Source organism: Humulus lupulus, chromosome 3, assembly GCF_963169125.1.
Source record: "Humulus lupulus chromosome 3, drHumLupu1.1, whole genome shotgun sequence".
Lineage (NCBI taxonomy): Eukaryota > Viridiplantae > Streptophyta > Magnoliopsida > Rosales > Cannabaceae > Humulus > Humulus lupulus.
The window spans coordinates 262,145,290-262,151,081 of NC_084795.1; the positions used below are offsets into that span (position 1 = coordinate 262,145,290).

At 35.7% G+C, this 5,792-nt stretch overlaps 1 long non-coding RNA gene across 1 annotated transcript; it reads right to left on the reverse strand.

Moving 5' to 3' along the window:
• Positions 1-3,217: 3,217 nt before the first annotated feature.
• Positions 3,218-5,141, reverse strand: LOC133821619 (uncharacterized). The gene is made up of 4 exons (XR_009887710.1): positions 4,938-5,141; positions 4,783-4,857; positions 4,253-4,314; positions 3,218-3,534 (listed from the first exon to the last, which is right to left on the reverse strand). It is a non-coding gene; the product is annotated as an uncharacterized LOC133821619 (long non-coding RNA).
• Positions 5,142-5,792: the final 651 nt, after the last annotated feature.

A 5,792-nucleotide genomic window follows, 5' to 3' on the forward strand; every position in this document is an offset into this window, starting at 1 on the left:
CTTGCCTAGTTCAAAAGTGGAGCGTCTCAGACAAGCTCGCCCATTTAGCCTACGAGCTTATCGGATTTTCTTACTGTTGCTATTAAAAGATCAAAAAAGTCAAGTAATGATATGTCCAACGCCTAGAGATCTGGTCCTCATGAAGGAGAGAGTTCACAAGATAAGTCAGCCTTATGCAAACATGAAGATTGACTTGGGGGCTATTGTTATACCCATTTTTGGAGTGTCACTACCCATCGGCCCAAATCATGCCTAAGACCCAATCACTTTTTACTTTGTCTAATTAGTGGGCCAAGCCCAATAACTTAGGCCCACTCAGATGTAACCCTAACTCCTCAATATAAATAAGAGGAGTAAGGACCGAAGAGAAAAAGAGGAGAAAAAATGGGCGGCAGCTTTTCACAGAGAGAGCTCTCTCCATCTTCAATAGAGCCAAATAGCTAATAGGCTAAATACAAATGTAATTTGTGGCTTCCAAGATCAATGATAGTGACTAAGTGGATGTAGGCCATCTTTTTTGGGGTTGAACCACCATAAAACTCTCTCTCTATCCATTATTTCTAGGACTAGAAACGTCTTATATACTTCATTTATCTCTCACAAATCTTTTCAATATTATTTTTTGGGTGTTAGATGAGTTAACGAAAAAATGAGTCAACATTTTGGTGCTTTCATAGAGTCAACATTAAACGAGTCAACATTTGACTTATGCTTTCAACAGCATAAGTCAGCCTTATGCTAACATGAAGACTGACTTGGGGGGTTATTGTTATACCCATTTTTGGAGTGTCACTACCCATCGACCCAGATCATGCCAAAGGCCCAGTCACTTTTTACTTTGTCTAATTAGTGGGCCAACCCCAATAACTTAGGCTCACTGAGATGTAACCCTAACTCCTCAATATAAATAGGAGGTGTAAGGACTGACGAGAAAGAGAGGAGAAAAAAGGGCGGTAACTTTTCACAGAGAGAGCTCTCTCCATCTTCAATAGAGCCAAATAGCTAAAAGGTTAAATACAAATGTAATTCGTGGCTTCTAAGATCAATGATAGTGACTAAGTGGATGTAGGTCATCTTTTTGGGGTTGAACCACCATAAAACTCTCTCTCTATCCATTATTTCTAGGACTAGAAACGTCTTATATACTTCATTTAGCTCTCACAAATCTTCTCATTATTATTTTTTGGGTGTTAAACGAGTTAACGAAAAAACGAGTCAACACCTAGTTTTCAATGTATCACGACGAGCATCAAATTTATATGAGTTTGATGATTAAATTGAATTTTCTTCTAATTCAAGAGTTCACATATTCAGTTTATACAATTGTGCCTGACAACAACAAGGAGTGAATTGAATTTATGAAAATTTAGTTCACAAAAAAAGGTTGTGGAGTAGGCGGACACCTAGAAATCAAGTTTCTAAGTCTCTCTTGCAATTTAGATCGCTCTAAGAAGATGTTGCACCTATTTTCTACATTGACATCTAAAGGGTCAAATTCTACATCTATGCTTAAGTTCGTGGTCAAATTCGTCTCATGAATTCAATGCCCTAAATCATGTTTTTTCTTTAATTGCTAAAGAAGAACATCATAGAAGGGTTGGAGTTCCTCCTTCTACAAACTCCATGGCCTTTGCTCTTACCACTAATCCTCCAAGATCAAAATCATAAAATTTCAACAACAAAATCTATAGAAATCCAAGAAAGCAACCTTTTCTCCACTCATTGTAACATTCTAGGACATACTAAAGAAAAATGCTCCAAAATTCATGGATACACTTTAGGCCCATTGGGTGCAAGTGGATCAACAAGAAGAAGAGAGAAGTTGATGGAAAGGTCGAGACATATAAGCCTCGACTCGTGGCAAAAGGTTATACCCAAAGAGAGGGAGTTGACTATGAAGAAACTTTCTCTTCGATAGCCATGTTAAAATTCATTCGCATACTCTTATCCATAGCCGCAACTCTTGATTATGAGATTTGGAAAATGGACGACAAGACAGCATTTCTCAATGGCTTTCTTGATGAGACCATTTATATGGATCAGCCAGAAGGATTTGTAGTAACTGGACAAGAAAAGAAAGTATGCAAGCTCAATAGGTCCATTTATGGACTTAACCAAGCTCCGCGCTCCTAGAACTTAAGGTTTAATGGAATAATTAAGACCTATGATTTTGAGCAGAACGTTGATGAACCATGTGTTTACCAACTAAGGAAAAATGATGTGATAATGTTCTTGGTGTTTTATGCAGATGATATCTTGCTCATTGGCAACAATGTCAAGAAATTATCAGACATAAAGAATTGGCTTGGGACCGAATTTCAGATGAAATATTTGGGTGAAGCTAGTTACGTTCTCGATATCCAGATCATTCGGGACAGGAAGAACAATATGTTGGCACTATCTCAAGCAATGTACATAGAAAAGGTACTTGAACATTTCTCTATGATGAACTTGAAGAAGGGATTCCTTAAGAGGAAGAAAAGATGAAACAGATTCCCTATGCATACGTAGTTGGAAGTTTTATGTATGTTATGTTATGTACTAGACCACACATCTTTTGTGTAGTGGGAGTAGTGAGCAGGTACCAGTCAATTCCTGGTAGAGAACATTGGGCAACGCTCAAGTTCATACTGAAGTATCTAGGAAAGATAAAGAATTATATGTTGGTCTACGAAAGACCCGATAGGCTACACTGATTTTGATTTTCAGACGGACGTCAATGACAGGAAGTATACTTCTGGAATAGTGTTTACTCTTGGGGGTGGAACTATGATTGGGAGAAGCGTTAAGCAGTCTGCCATTTTAGATTCCACCATGGAGTCTGAGTACATAGTTCCGTCTGAGGCGGCTAAGGAAATATGGCTAAAGAAGTTCTACATGGATCTCGGTGTTATTACAGGAATGGATGAACCACTCATATTGTATTGTGACAATAATAGGACTATAGTGAATTCGAAAGAACCTCGAAGCCATAAAAAAAAAGGAAAGCATATAGAAAGGAAATACCACATCATTAGGGAATATGTGGCCAGGGGTCACGTCAAGGTGATGAAGAGAATATCGGAAGAAAATTTGGCGGATCCTTTTACCAAGACTTTGGGAGAGAGCATTTTCTTGTAGCGGGAATGGGTTTGAGAAACATGTCTCATTTGTTTTAAAAAGGTAAGTGGGAGTTCGTTGGGTTTTACTGTAACACCCTCACTTATTTTAGTTAAAACCATATTTGAGGTGTTACGTTTTAAAACTATATCATAATTTATTTCTGCGGAAGTCTGGACATTTTTTTTTCTTTTTTTTAAAACTTGAAAACTTATTTCACATTATTTACATTAAACATAAAGTGTGTCTCAAACATATTATACATAAGTATTAAATAACCCAATTTATTTTCAAAACATAACTTCACACTTTATTACAAACATCTCACTGATAACTAAAATAACCCACAAAAAGGTCGATGTGTTCATATGTACAAATCAGGGTCAAGACCATGCTTCAGTTCTCCTCATATCATTCACATATTTCTTTCTCTACCTGCAACACAAGACAACTGTGAGCCTAAAGCTCAGTAAGCAAAGTAATGCATGCAATGCTAATGATTACCCAATATCAATGGACATATACAACTTCTTTTTAAATTTTGGGCCCCTTAATATTGTGCACACTGTTTGAATTGGTCAATGCCTGCAGGGCTTGTTACACATATAATACAAAATCCCATGGGTTCTCCTCCAGCTAGCCTTCACCACAGTAGGGCACATTAAAAACCTTATTCCATCGTTGCCCCGTCGGGCTCAAGAGTTAAGGCGGCCACACACTGTGGTGTCAATACATATAACAATAACTCATATGGAGGAGAAATAAAAACGGAAACATGGCAAACAATATAATTGGTTCACTAAAACCTAGCCCAAATTATTGGGCAGCCACTATAAGCCTACTATAGGCCTCCGTTTACACTTATTAACACTTTCATTTGCCTTTTCAAAACAGTGGCACTGAACTTAAACTTCTTATAACAACTTTCTTTTATGTTGCACAAAACTTGCAAAGGCATCATATAATTAATCATCATAATATCATGCATGGTCTTATATCATATAATAATTTACCATATCACTATTATGCCATGCATACAAATTTATGATGAAGTGTCACTGTATGTTAATACCACTTACTCACAAAATATTCATATAATGCATACTTTCACATAACACATAATTCTTGTGTTGCAGTTGAGTACTTTACTTACCTTTTGTCCAAAATATAGTTCACCGTGTAACAAGTGGTGTCTTAGGTATTGATGTGCTTATCCTGACAATGGCATGGATTTCTCATCATAATGAAGGCAGTAAGACATTGAACTCTCATTTAAAAATACCCATAAAACATCATATCAAATTTCATACCCAAAACATGCCTAAAATGCCTTAAACCACCTAGATCGAGCATTAGATTTATCTTAGACATTTGGAGAAATTTTGACAGAGTTTCCCCTTAATTTTAGCTATCCTCAAATATCAAAATCAACCAATAATCAACATCAAATAACCTGCCATAACTATATATCCCAAATACCAACATGATTCATCATAATGTTATCATATACCGATTTTGATAAAATTCTTATCTCCTAGATCATCACCCAAATTAAATGAGTCTCCACATATATTCAAACATTTATAAACATATATACTCTCTTATAAACTCAATCAAATAACCAAAAATCATCTTGTACTCCAAGAACCCCAAAAACCTCATAAAACACAAAATTTCACTTACCGAGCAACTTTTCGGCGAAGACAATCTCTTCAAGCTTTTCTAAACCTCAAACCACTTGGAAACCCCAAGAAATATCTTAAAAAGGATAAAACACCATATATAAGCTCTCAGAAAAATTCAAAAATATAGTTTAACTTCCAAGTACAAGAACTTACCATAAAAAGGCTAGAACTAAGCTTAATCTACTTCTTTGGCTTTGCTTTCACTTGGATCTCCTTAGAATTTCTTCAAACCAGCCAAGAAATGGTTTTTGGTTTTCTTTTCTCTCTGTTTTTCAGAATAATGGTCGTGCAAAGTGATAAGGTTTGATGAAAATTCCTTATTTTCAATGATTTAGCCTTATTGTATCAAAATTTGACACCTTTCATCTCATCATTTCACCTTTTGACTTATGACAACCTTATCACTTCAATAATTTCGACTTAATCATCTGCTAGGTCTATTATCCTTATGTGTAAAACACTCACACCAAACCTTAGGTCCACATGACTTCATACCCAATAGTTATGCTTACCCGATCGAGCGTAGCGCACTTATGCTAAGCTCATTTTGACTTTGCATCAATACCACTGATTATGTATACCTCCCATCAAGAATTGATCTAATGGTTCTAAAACCATTTTTGCATCATCAATGAGACCTTAATCATACCTCGATTACATTTGGTAAATCCATAAATACTCAATTTTACACCGAAATACTAGTAATCGACATTGTACTATTTTTCATACTTAACCTATTTTGCCTTCTATATCTCACTTTCATCACTTAATTCCATGCCTTGTCCATATTTTTCATACTTTCTTATATCTTGAGCACATCAAACACCCATAAAAGACAACTCAAATGCCACAAGGTTAATAATATTGAGCATACATATAGACATCACATACACAACTTTTATACTTATACATGAAAACACTTATAAGAATATGCATATGCTCAAATTATACATATTGTATGATATGTAATGCAATGCAATCATGTGATTATTGGCTATATTATATCAA